Genomic DNA, 14,855 nt, shown 5'->3' with positions numbered 1-14,855 from the left:
GTGGTGTGGTTTGTTTGGGGTTCTGTTGTGTGTACTTTTGACACTTTTAACAGGTATCAGTGGTTTGATACGTTGGTCACTATTTGTGTTTTTCCTTCACTATTCTCACGTCCGCACTACTCTTCTGTTGAGTGCACGTTTGTCTTTTCACAATAGAGAGAGTTGCCAATGATGAGAAGTGGGTATACCGGTAATCATCAACCGGGAACCCCCTCGGGTTGTTCTACCGTGAGGTTCTCTCTCTATTCTTCACACTCTTCTAGGTGAATGTTCTGTTCCTGTGTGATTGTATTTTTATTGAAGAACACGTCCAGACCTTGGAATTTATGTTATTTAACATATTTCTGGTAGCATTGAAATTGTGTATCTACCGGGTCTACGTTGTACATGGATGTGTACAGATGAGTGAGGCATCAATTGTTTGAATACTGTTTGAGTGGGGGGCTGCCTCGCCCATTCCCTCCCCCTGTACCCCTTCAGATTTTGTAGAGATCTAACATCACCCAGCTACAGAAAAAGCTATGGCAACTACCAAAATTACCAAGACAATTTAACAGGGTTCCTGGGCCATTTGTATCTCACACCAGATCAAGTGGGGATTAATATTTGCACCAAAATGTGTAACTCTTCCTACTACTGCCGTTTAGTCTCTGCCCCCAGTTATCTACAACAGTTCGATCATGAGCTGCCAGTAGCTCACTCGCACCTTCGAGAAGCTCACATCCTTGAGTTCACTTTCAAATGAGCCAATAGTCGAATTTTTTCTTTTAAAGTTAAGGGAAGGCTGTATGTGTTTTAAGTTATTATATTCAGGCTGTAGATAGCAGGGTCTGATAATGAGCAGTGCTGGAGTCAGATTGATGACCCTGACCACAGAGGTGGAGAACTGAAGCACTGAGGTATTTAAATCTTAAATAAAAGTCCTCATTAACTCAATATTGGTGGGTGAGGAAAAATTATGTTTCTGAATGCTTTTAAATGAGAGAAAATTAAAATGAAAAGTTACCTTAATAATTAAGTTAAATTATTGTATACATGCTTGAGTGCATGTTCAAAATGCACTGCTCTTCGAACCCTGTCGACTCATGGGTAGTGAGGGCGAAGGAAAAAGGATTGTCATCTCCTTATTTTACTTTAACAATACAATTATTGAAATATAGATGTATGTGCATGACACCTGTTACGGATTTCCTTGGAACAGTGCTTAATAAAAAATAAGTTTAGAAATATAATAATTAAGTTAAATCTTTGTTTTAAGTGTAGTATTTACAAACAGCAGACCTCTAGCTTCCAGTGGGCAGTTGACACTGTGCCATATTTATAACTGAAAAATACAGTAATTTTATAAATGGGAGACATCTTTTGGTTCATGAGTGCTGCTGCTGCTTAGACCAATTGCATCAGTGCAATCATGGCCAAGGCCAAGAATCATACAATTCACAATAAATCACGCAAATGGCACAGAAACGCCATCAAGAAGCCAAATACTCAGCGATATGAATCTCTCAAAGGAGCGGATCCCAAGTTTACGAAAAACATGCATTTTCCCAGAAGCACAACAAGAAGGGAAGCAAGAAAATGCAGGCGAACGCTGCCCTGCCGTCCACAAACTAGATCTATGGAAAAATGAACTGATGTTCAGTTAGAGTACCAAGAGAGTGAAAACTGTATCAAGCATTTTGTAAAACGTATTTTATTCTGCAGGAGAAAAAAACATGGGAGAAATTTAAAGTAAAGAAAAATATTTCTATGAAACATCGTGCCAATGTTCTTCTTCACCTACAATTAAGCCAATTACATCCTAATATTTTATAAAGCAAGTTTCATCACTATAAAATTACTCCCATTTAAATAAATGGTTGAATTTTTCTGTTATTAATATGGCACCATGTCTGCAGGCCATTGGGTGCAAGTTGCCTGCGGTTTAGAAAAGTGACACTTTGAAATGGGAAAACATTTAAATTGTGAGTTTTATGGAATCCATATGAATGTAAAGTTAACTCTTCAGCTTAATATTTCCCATTTTAAAGTGTCTCCTTTACACACAGCGGACATCTTGCTCCCAGTAGCTGGTAGACACAGTGTACTATTTCTAACTAAACAATATCGCTATTTTCTTAAGTGGGAGAAATTTAAAATGCAGAAACTTTTTCAAACTTTTGACAATTTTAGCGGAAATTTTTCTGCACTTTACATTTTTCCCATTTAAAAATGGTTCTATCTTTGTGTTCCACATTTATGGAAAAGTGTGTACTGTGTCGCAAGTGCATATGACACAGGTTCTCATTCACCCATACTCACATATCCCATTTATGCGCACACATGTTCATACATCCCCAAATATCAAGCTCTCACAGACACTCAAGGCAGCCCTGTCATACCGTCCATAGTCTATGCATTTTGTTCAAACCATTATATCTGGCTCTATGGATTTAAGGTTACAAGTCAATGAAGCTGAGCATGGGAGTGTCTGGTAATGCGCTACTGGTTTGGTCTTCAGTAGCTCAAAATTATCTTAACTCATCATAAGTAGCTCTAATACAGAATATGTTGGAGACCTCTCTACCCTACCTCTAAAGCTACAGTAAAGGATGTGTTTGGGGAAAAACTGTGTCAGACCTAAGAGTGATCTTTAATGGGGCAGCATCCTAAATTGGTCCAAATTTTCCACCGACCAAAAAGGGCACAGAGTGGCCATTAATTTCTCCCTACAAATGAGGGCTGCTCTGATCCACTGACAGAACTGAGCCAAATATTCAATTTTCCTCCCCTCTCAGGCATCATCACTGGACCTGTTATAGTCCAATTGTGCTCTCAAACAATAATGGAGGGCATCTGTGAAGCCTGATTCAGAAACAGAATTTGTGGGTTTACTGAGATGTGACTGGAATTGAGGATTTCTGTTCTACATCTGGATGGGTGTAAAATTAGTTTGGGGCAGGGATCTGGTATTCATTGGTGACTTAGGTAATGTTAGGACTTCCTCCTGAACCATGGGGTTAGGTACTTGAGCTTCGATCTGCACCCGATCAGGATAAAATTGACATTTACTCCTACAGTGACCAAACTTGTTGCTAATGTGACGTGGTGTAACTTTCTTTAAAGCACCAATGTTTCAACCATTCACATTCCCACTCTCACTTCGATGTACAGATATATTCCCTCCATAGGGCATGACAACCCCCTGCATGTTAAATACATTGCTCGCATCAAAGTGAAATCCTGCATTGGTCACAATCACACATCGCATTCCCCAATTCTAGACCTTTTTGGTTGGTGCGAACAAAACCTTTCATTCAAATCCCTTTTGCCTAGCCTCTACAGTGTCACTGCAGTGTTTGACATAATGTAAGACCTCCTCCAAAGGCTTCACCTGCCAACAGAGTACACCTTGAATTTTCTGAGACTAATGCTGGGTCAGAGCCCATACACAAAGGATGCAATCAATCCACCCACATTCTACCCAAAGGGGTATTCATGCCACTGTGTTCCATGTATACCTGTATCAGTCTCTCAAAATAAGCATGGACTGATTCCTTGGGCTCATAGTGGGTTCTGAATATCTTGGAAATGTTCATTTCCTTTTGAGGTGAATGCTATTCCAGGCATTCTTGATGTGGTTTCCCCTATCGTTTTGCCTTCAAACCTCCTGTTTTTGCTGACTTCATTTTTGTTGGCCTTCTGACTCTGCATAATTTACCACTGTTAACCAGTGCAAAAGTGCTTGTGCTCTCTGCTAAAAACAAGGTAACATTGGCTTATCTTCAATTAGCATATTTAATTAACTTATAAGTCCCTGGTAAAGTGCATATATTTGCTCAAGGCCTGTAAATTAAATGCTACTAGTGGGCCTGCTGTATACACAAAACAAAATGGTGGTTATGAGATTTAAAACAAATTTGAGGTCATGATTATTAAGTAAAATGTACCTCATGCAAATGTGTAAAAATGTGTATAAATCCCACAACCACCTGAATTTGTTTTGTGTATACAATTGGCTAAGGTCAAAGGTGGTTGTATGTAAGGGCCAAACCCCCCAATTCATACAATAACTAGTGGGCCTGAAGCACTGATTGTGCCACCCACTTAAGTAGCCCTTTACGGATGCCTCAGGCTTTGTGTGCAGTTTTAACATACCATGTTGACTTGGCAAAATAAACATTTTCTCATCACCAAACCTTAATTTTTAATACATATAAACCACCTCTAAGGTAGGCCCTGAACAGACTCAAGGGCAGGTTGCTATGTATTTAAAAGGTTGGACATGTACTTTTTAGTTTTACTTGTCCTGGTATTGAAACAGTCATAAATTATTAGTCTTTCACTACTGCAAGGCCTATCTCTCTCATGGGATAACATTGGGGTTGCCTTATTACATTTTATAAGTGTAATTTCGAAATAGGATGAGATGCCTGGTTCATGTTTTGTGTCTCTGCAAACCTACTTTAAAATTCTATCTTTTGGTTGAAATAGATTTTAAAATAAAATGGTGCGAATGCCACTTTTAGAAAGTTGTTATTTTCTTGCTTTAGCCATTTGGTGCCTGCATCCCGGGTCTGGTCACATGGCAGGGTTCAGTTGGCAGTTGGTCTTTGTGTATTTCTCCTAGAGAGCTACACACTGTGGGGTCATAGGTGTGAATGAGTGGGACATCACTAGAAGGATAAAAGGGAGGAGCTGGGATAAGCCTCACCTACACCTACACCTCAATAGGCTGTGTTCTGCTTATACAGCAACTGATGTATATCCTCTATAGTTAGTCTGGAGCCAGGGAGGGGAAGGCAGGGAATCTGTGAGCTTCAAAGGTATGCCTCTAAAATCTGAGTGTAAATAAAGGACCACAGTAGACTTTGGGACCTGTGGATACTCTGCCAAGAAAAAGGACTGCTGTACAGCTGAAGGGCTGTCACTCCGCTTCTGCTCTTAAGGATATGATGCCCTGCTGCCTGCTGACCGCTTGCCTGGTTTAGAAGGCCTGGACCTGCATTTCTTGAACCCAGAACACAGAGTGCTCTAAGGGCTAGTTGGCTGAAGCCTTATGGACTTCACAGGCTGCCAACAATCTTGCACCTGCACATGTACTCTGCCATCTCAGAGTCTTCCCTGCTTAGTGCCACCCTAGTCATAGACCTTTGGAGGTGAGCCTAAGATGCTTGCCAGTGGAACCAATGCTTCTTCTCTGTTGAGCCGAGCATCCCCGAGTAGAACAAATGCATCTACTCTGCAGAGCGCCGTATCCCGAGCAGAACTGATGAATCACTGCTGCTGGGTGGATTAGCTCCATTCCAAAGTCCTGTATTGCCTCCACAGTCCGCGGAACCGATTCATTATTCCAAAATGACATTCACAAAAACAATTATGATAGTTTAAAAAAAAATACAACTGCACTAAATATTTAAGAAAATCATTGCGGCTATAGTCCAAATTGCAGTTTATTTCTATTAAACACCAGTGAGCACCAGACAGGGAGAAACTAGCCAGTGATTGTATAGCATCACTGAGAGGCATCATTTGTTGGTGACAGTGTTAGGTCACAAAGTGAGACAAGTACAACTACGTCTGAAGTAGGGAGTGGCATTTCCAAGATACATATGTAATATATATATATATTTGTGGACATTCCTAAACTTTCCTCAGACCCGTTCACACCCAAAATGGGCAGCAGAAGGATATCTAATTCCATGGTGGGCAGGGAACATCGAAATCGTAAGAATTTAGGGGAGTGTAGGTAAAGGGGTTTCTCTGTGGATAAAAATATACTCTTAGTGATGTAAAAACGTTTTTAAATGCCACTGCTCAAATGCAGTGGTATTTCTCTCGACACAACTATGCATTATCAAGAGTTTTGCAAGCAAAAATGCAATAACATAGCTGAACTTACAAATTCATAAATATTTACCTGAAGCATACCTGTAAACCTCTGATTGTTGCAGGCTTCGATAGATAACTTCCCAAACCTTAGGTAATTCCTGAAATGTGTCCCTAATGAGAAGCCACTCTGCCCGAGGCACAGAGATCATGCTGGCAGGCGGTCACACCGAAGAGAACCCCAAGGAGTGTTCGGGTACATACAAGTGTGAGTGTAGTACACGTGTGACAGCTAGAGAAGTCACAATTGAAGTGTGGAGTTGAAGGCATGATTGCGAGCAAAATTTAGGGTGGAGCGGATCTCCACAGAATTCCACTGAGTTTTTCTGCAACTTTGCAGAATTCTGCGTGATGCAACTCTGAAAACACCACCCACCCCATGTGCCCAGGATGTTGACAATGGGGACAGCATGCCTTTTAAGAGTAAAATCAACAGGTTATCTGATAAGTTAAGAGCCAGCATTAAGGTGGAGGTCTCCAAGATGATGGAGAAAGTGGTTATTGATTCTTCAAACAGCCCGTGCTCCAACCTAGGTTTGAGTAGTTGAGGAGGTAGGTCCCAGGACGCAGGGTCAGCAGGACCATATATTATATTTAAGAAACAACAAAATGCCGACCCCACCACTATTCAAATGCTCATCAGTCTGAGCAAACAAATCAGACTAGATTCAAGATTTGTTTGGTATATTTTATTTATACCTTTTGCTTTTAGAAATTTTAAATGCTTAAAAATGAACATATGTCTGAGAAAGACACCCTACATTTAACATTCTACAAAAATTACATTCTACAAAAATGACACCAACATAACTCAATTATAAAACAAACACAAAACACAATATGCCTTGTTAAACAAAAAATAAATCTTTCTCAGACATATGTTCATTTTTAAGCATTTAGAAATTTCTAAAAGCAAAAGGTATAAATAAAATATACCAAACAAATCTTGAATCTAGTCTGATTTGTTTACTCAGACTGATGAGCATTTGAATAGTGGTGGGGTCGGCATTTTGTTGTTTCTTAAATCCAACCTAGGTTTGGGCATTAATTCCGCTTCACCCTCGGAGTTTGTGGAGTTTGCCCACTCCACATTATGCTTGTAATGCAAAGTCCAACAAAACTCCACAAACTGCTACTTGGCAGCGTTTTTATCGCATGCAGCTCGCCAACAGTAAGTTGGTGAGTAGGAGAAAGAGTTGGCATCTCCAATGCAATTTGCGGGCTCTAGGACGGCATCAGGTGAGATTTTCTCATCGCACAACATCTAGGACTGCTGCAACCATTCACAATGAGAATTTGCCTCCTAAGTAGAAAATCTACTCTAGCTGCAGCAGGGAAGCAGTGCACTCTGGTGTGTTGCATAGTGTCATTTGCACTGAATTTGCAGAACGGATAAACTCCAGGTGCAAAAAATCAGACCGATGTGCCAATTTCACCCACTCATAGAACTCACTGGAATCTTGCAGAGTTTTTAGATTACTCTGCAGAATCCAGCAGACTGAAAGTCTGCACGTTCTGCCCACCCCGAGGCCTGCCCAGTGCTGTTTTGTCTCCAAGGCTAACCCTCCAGATATAATTCTAGAACTTAGGATCTGTGTGGACTACCAAGACTGACACACACCCTATCCCCAGAGCTGATGAGCTCGTAGATCGGCTAGGAGCTGCCAAGTTCCTCGGCACATTTGATTTTACTGGAAATGGGGGAAGACATTACACTCCCGGAGGTCGATTCAGGCATAAAGTCTATGGCCAGGAACAAAGCTCCTGGCACGGACGGACTGCCAGTGGAGTTTTACTCCTCTTAAGCAGACAAGCTAGTCCCCCGATTTGTGGAGTTATATAAGGCAGCGGAGCAAATTAAATGAAATAAAATAAAACCCCTTAAAACCTTGCTTTTTATCCAGTAAGCCATTTCTTCCCCCTCTTACATCTGCAGTCTTTCTACCACTGAGGCAGTGCCTTCACACACTCGGTTAAATGCACTATACTATTCCTATTTTAATTTCATTTTATTTTACAATATCACGCTCTACACTGACAATCTCCTGCTCTTCCTTCGTGATGCAGGGCAGGCCTTGAAAGGGGCACTCAAGCTCCTGGAATGGTTTGGAGTGGTCTTTGTACTGTACGTAGGGCTGAGCAGTGGTTAATTTGTAAAAAACATAAGTGCTGGTTCTCTCGTCTAGGAGGCAACTTCTACCATTCCATTTTTACTGTTAGCGTCACCTAAAACAGAACTCATGAAACCCTACAGTGGGTAGAGGGTGTGGTGTGATGGCCAGAGTTTCCCACCTCAGGGGAATAAGGTTCGAGTCTCTGTGTTGGCAACATCCTGTGATTCTCAGTGAATCCCTAAATCTCCCTGTGTCCGCCAAAAATGAATGTGTCCTTAACAGGTGCTCAAGCGCAGGTGTTGATGATTAAGTGCCAGTACTAAACACCGCAAACCACCAGTAGGGAGCCTATCCCCGAGATGATTGGTCGCCCAGCAGGTGCTTTATGTATTTTTGGAAACACATAAAAATAACGAATCACTGGCTCAGTAATAAGGAGGAAATCTGCTTCTTTAAGAGCTATCCAACCATTTTCTTTTGCTGTATTAATCAAGATCTTGATCTCTGTGTTCAGCCTTCTTGTTGGATCTAGCTTTAAGAGACACAGGGACGTTAACTGTAGCACGACCATGGGATATACCCCCTGCAGTAGCCTTTAGCTGATGAACCAGTCGTGACAAATGCCTTATTTTCTCCCTGCAGCTGTTCTGAGCACCTGAACACCCTCTACTAGGTAAGACAAACCCAAGTACAGTCGGACCCCTAGGTTTAGGCACCTATTTAATGAGACGTTCCCAGAGTAGGTACCCATCGGTCCCAGCCCTGCACGATAACCTGGGTCAATCTCACTTTGAGAAATGTGGTGATTTTCTCCCAAGATGGAGTGCCTTAGTCCAAAATAATGAGCTCTAACAAGTTCCAAGAGTGCCTTTCAATGCTTGACATGCTAAGTGTTTGACATGCTTGAATTGCCAATAGATTTTGCAAGACGTGATGAGCATAATTATATTGGCCACAAATTTTAAAAACACAGCTCCATTACCCCGGTTGGGGCACATAGCCTTAGCCTTAAGACCCGCAACAGTGCCTATACGAGCCTATTGTGGTACTGTTTTTTAATAATAGATATACACCATTAAAGAACATGAACCAAAATCCCAAATTTTGGGAGACTTTCACAAATAAATATCGTGTAGAGCCTTCATTAGCTGCTCCGTGGTTCAACCTTAACTTGAGAAGACTCCTCCCCATATTTTACACCATGATTGTAAAACCCTCTCCCACACACTCTTATATGCCTAATAGATTTGTTGACTGGACATAATGAGTATGAGAATATTGACCCATCTCTCATGTATCTTTACAGAGCGGTAACTCTCCTGAGCTGCATGTCAGGTTGAGGTGAGGTCTGTTTCCCGCAATGTACGGGTACTACTTTGACCAGACAGTTTTAACTCCTTCACACTCACTCACATTCTTTAATTTGTGTTGCGCCCCTTGTCGAACCCCCAACTTGTCATTGTGGTATTTAGCATACCTACATTTAGAAACAAAACAACACTGAGCTCCTCCCTCTCAATGAGGGGTTTTAGCCCGTGCTGGGATTAGTCATCATGACCCCAGGAGAATCCCAATGATGAAGCATGCCAGCTCTGGTGGGGGAGGAAATTCGTCCTGATAAAGGTATATTCCGTTGTTTGCTGGATCACTCCCTTGGACAGTGCTTGTAACTTTGAAACTTGAGGGTTATTTGTCTTGTGTTATATAAAAAAACTGTTCCCATCAGTGCAGGGTCAAGACTGATTTGCACATGACTGGGTCCAAACTGAGGTGATATGCTGTTCAAATGGACTGGGACGCGGGCCAGAGTAATTACCAATGGGTGACACGAATTGAAGAATTCAATCCAAAACTTTTTCTGTATAATTTAGAGTTGTCTCATTACTCCATTATTTCTTTGTGTAATATTCACATTAAGTGAAACAGATGTAATAATTTTGAAATTAAAATCATGGCATATGCTGATGACATTTTATTACATATGTTCAAACCCCCTATTTCATTTAACTCATTTTAGATGAAGTTTAATTGTACTCAGAAATATCTGGCCATAAGTTGGATTTAAATAAGACATAGTTTCTCTAGAAGAGTTTACCATGCTTAGGATAGAGATTTGCATCTATCGATTATTTGTGGAGCCCAGTGACAAACTATCTGTGCATTTAGTTTGCATCTAATCTTAAGAATACTGCTCAGTTTAATATTTCTGTCCTTAAAACTATAATATAAGATTTATTATCTGTTTTGGTATCCTCTCTTACTCTCATGATGGGCTGACTGAACATGATTAAAACAATATACACCCATATTTATTATCTTCTTCCAATGTTACCATTTAAAATTCTGGTTCATACTTTTAAGCAATTTAGTTCATGCACAAAATGTTTACAGAGTAATAAAGCAGTTATACAATTTTAATAGATTTGTTGATATTGTTTTATGTTCCCCCATCAGTCCTGGAATAACCCTGGACGAAGTACTACGATACTCTTGCATAGTTTGCAAAGTTTGTACTACTTCGCACTAAGCGAATTGCACGTAGCACAGTGCAAACATGTATAGCAGTAATTTTTTGCTTGCTGGCGGTCCTCAACGTCAAGTTGGCAACATCGAGTGAGCAAAATGACTTCCCGGCGAGACTTTCTCCTCGTTCAGGGTCAGCAACATCAAGTTGCCAATCGCGAGCATGGAAAATACACCTCCCGGTGATATTCTCAATGTGGGGAGGTCAGGTTTCTCATTGCGAGTGGTCGCGTTTGCTCGCAACCGCTTGCGATGAGAAACTACCAGTCCACTTTGAGAAAGCTGCCGCTCAAATAGAAATCTACTTGAGCGGCGGCAAAACGACCGCTTGCACTGTGCAAGATGCGGTTTGCACTGATTGCACAGTGCGGACAAGCATGCGACAATGTGAAATCAGTCGGGCAATCACGTAGCAACGGGTAGCTATGCATAGCTCGAGTAGTGCATAGTGCACTACGTATAGCTACGCGTAGCGCTACTACGCGAACTAATCTCAAGATTATCCTGGAATAGCAGAAGCAAGGAGTACTGGTATCTATTGTTAGAAAATGTAGCATCATGGTTTTTCTGATATGCAGGTCGGGGAAAGCCAACGTGTACATGCTAAAAAAGAGACCTTTGTAAATGTATGTATAGGCATTTATATAGCGCACTACTTACCCTTTGGGCTATTAAAAATGTGATTATGCCTAGATTAAAAATGCTGTCATCCCAAGATTCCCTGAGGTTCCTAACTTTGCAACTACCCTTTGTTGTACTCCTGATAATGCCCAGTGGTTTATTGTGGTTGACCTTTGCTCCACCTTCTTCTCTATCCCTTTACATGAGGAGAGTCAGTACCTCTACTTTTTCACATTACGAGGGTCCCCGTCTTGGTGAACCCATCTATCTTAAGGATTTACAGAGTGCCCCCCAAATTGTTCCACAAGCACCACATAAGGTTCTAGATAAATTGCTTTCCACCTTGGTTCTACGTTAATTCACTATATAGATAATTTATTGGTATCACCTGATAGTCTAGATCAATGCAAGGAAGACTCAGTTTATCCCCTCAGGGAATTGACTCGGAAAGGGCACATGGTTTCAAAAGAAAAATTACAGTTATACCTGCCCGAGTCTGATAAATTGGTCATTAAATTTCTGCAGAACAGTGCTACTTGTACTCTGAAACAGCTGAAGCAATCTGTAAGTTGTTGCACCCTATAATTCTCTCTCATATACATACCTTTTTGGGAATAGTGGAGTATTAAAGACAGTAGAGTTTGGGCTATGTAGAAAGGGCCAGACCCTTGCAAGAATGTATTCTAAAGGGTACGCTGAACCCTTGCAGTGGTAAAGGGACACCAAGAATGCATTAGGTAAAATCGATAAAGTTCGGTGATTGGTTTAGGGATCCCTGATTATGCTAATCCTTTTATTTGATCTGTGTAGGTGGTTGCGTGGCCTCCATCCCCAAGCCTTAAAAAGGCCCTGGGGACCCCATACCCGAGGTACATGTTTTGTAAAGGGGAGTAAGGCTACACTGACCCCCTGCCGAGTCCATTTTGCCCCATGGATACCACCCCCAGAGCCTCTATTTTTAAATGGTAGATGCCCACCAATGGCATTCACCAGACATGAGTTGGGGACTGCGGGGGAGCCCCAGGGCTTCCACTACCCCACACAACTCTCTGCATGCTTGGGGAGCTGGCAAAGCTTTCACCGGGACAAAGCAGCTATTTTTTAGCTCCCTTAGGTTGGGAGCAATATCTCAATCTGTGTCCCTGCCTGCATCAGTGCAAGCAGGGGCACTGATAAAAAGTCTGCTACCAGATGGCAGGAGCATTTTTAAAAGTCATGCCAGCTGGCATCAGATTTTGTATATGCTGCCATTTGGCGGGCATTTCGGAAATTTGCTCCAGATGGGAGCAAACACAAGATTCCCTGGCCTGGGCTCCCCGGGACACAGAATGTGAGCTGCCCTGGGAAAAGGATTCTTTGGGCCATAAATGGCTCGGGGAGGAGGACACAATGGCCCCCCTCTCTTTAATTAAATAAATCAGCCTGGGGGTGGGCTACCTTGGGCCTTTCAATGCTCTGGGAGGCAAGGCTACTCCACGCGCCACTCTCCTCTTATAAAATGTGACTCTGGTGGAGGGTTCCCTGGGGCTCATAATAGCTTGAGATGGGGCCACTAAATTACAAAAAGCACCATCAGTGTACCAAGATCTAGCTTCCTGCAAAATTTGGTGTAATTCCATCCAGCACTTTTTGCTGTAGCCCTGCCTAAAGAAGTTTATGAAAAATGCATGTGGCATTTGTGTTTTTGGAAACGCCTATTTTGTCAGCCCTGGCTTGACGGATCACCCCAAAACTTTCCAGGCTTAAAATACTCAAAAAGTAGCACCTTTTCGGAAAGTTTTGTGAAGACTCGTTCAATGGAGAGAAAGTTATTGCCAACAGAAAAAATATTTTTCGTATGGAACAGCTGACCTAACTATAACTAACCAGTGGCGACACAAATATAGCTATATTACCTACTGGCATTTGCCAGTAGGTAGTTATAGTTAGGACCTATTATCCATAGGAAATTCGTACCATTCTTTTCCCAATAACTTGACGAATCTTCCCGGGGACCACCACCTCCCCAAGGCTCTAACAATGTTGGGAGGGGGGCTGTGTGGCCCCCCTCCTGGAACCCTGTGATGGCCCTGGGGGCCGCCACCCCACAGGGCCAGCTCCTGCAGTGTCCCAGGGTGCCCACCCCTGGGACTCTGCTGTTTGCTTTGGCAGAGCGGAACCGCGTGGCTCCCGCCCTGTCATAGCAAACTCTGTTTTGGTTTTTGGAAGAGAGAGCAGGGAATCCTGCTACCTCTTCCAAAAACCAAAGCAGATTGCATCTTAGCAGCTCCCCATGTGGAAAAGCAATGCCGGCTCCCGCAGGAGGCGGGGAGCCGGCGGTACCGTGGGGAAATGGGGACCCCCCACTGCCCCCAATAAAGTGGCCAGGCCCCCGGGTGATATGGTCCCCGGGGCCAGAAGTGGCCAGGGCGTGGGGGCATGCAGCCCACATTCAATTGTTTAAAAAAATAAAAAACACTTGCCATGCCCTGGGGGATTGGGTCCCCGGGGCCGAATATGGCCTTGGGAGGGGGAAACGCCCCTTCCATGCAGCACTCTGAAAACATGCCCCCTGGCACGTTGTAAGAAAGGGAACTAATTCCCTATGAATACTGGGGGTCCCTGGGGTCCAACTAACCCACCAGGAACCTCCAGTATGCACTCATGTCACCTCAGGCTCCACCCTCTCCCTTCACCACTGTGCAACCGCGCCCTGTAGTGCGATTTAGGAGGTAGTTTTAATCCCCCTGCCCTATTATGTACTAGGGCCTTACAGAGGAGGTCATGCTAATCACAGGTGTACCCCAAAGCATAGTATTTCCTAGTATATGTAGGTGTTTTCACTGTATTCTAAGTGTTTTTTAGCATTGTACTGGCTCTAGGCCTGGTTAGTCAGAGTCTGTTACCACCAGTACCCGTCTGAAAAGTTGTGGGCACAGGATGATTTTGGGACAAGGCCTCTTTCTACTTCTCTGTTGGTTCTTTCTGCACATGTCTTGCTTCTTCTTGCACTTTTCATCCTTTTTGTGGACTTCTGTTGTTTCTTTCTGCATTTCTTTTGCTTCTTTCTGTGCAATTGTTCTTCTTTCTTCACATGTCAGACCTCTGTAGGCATAGTTAGAAACTAGCATTTGAAAAACCTTTGAACTTCACTGTAAAAAAAACGCATAGGTGGGTGATTCACTGGGTGCATGGTATCAAGAGTGCATCTGTGATGGACTGTATGGGTGGGTAAGTGTGTGTATGGGTGTGTTAGTGAGTAAATATATATCTCAGTGGTACATGTGTGAGTAACTACATATGAGATAGGCAGTATGTATGTGTATTAGAGTATATAAATGGCTATAAGTGAGAGTGATTCTGTGAGTGGATGTATGGATTTGAGTGTGCTTGTATCAGTGATTGAACAAGAGCGTAAGAATGTGCTAGTATTTGTATGAGTGATTGAGCTGGTGTGTGTATAACTGTATAGGTTAGTAAATGGCAGTGTGATTAATTATTTGCATGACTGACTGGGTGTGTGAGTACCTCTATGGATGAGTGGTGGTGTGTGAGTGTTTATATAGGTGTACTAGCAGCCCGTCCCCGATGTTGTCCGGGTATGATATAGAATGTGTGTAATGTGTGTATTCGGCAAGGGCAATTTATTTTAAAATCTCGCGGTAGACAACATTTTTTGTTTCATCAGAATAGGGAAGGAGAAGGCCCAGCTGCAGCCCTGGTTGATGTTAGCAGGCGCGTGTAATTAGT

Source organism: Lissotriton helveticus, chromosome 3_2 (assembly GCF_964261635.1).
Source record: "Lissotriton helveticus chromosome 3_2, aLisHel1.1, whole genome shotgun sequence".
In the NCBI taxonomy this organism is placed as follows: domain Eukaryota; kingdom Metazoa; phylum Chordata; class Amphibia; order Caudata; family Salamandridae; genus Lissotriton; species Lissotriton helveticus.
This window is presented reverse-complemented; position numbering follows the sequence as displayed.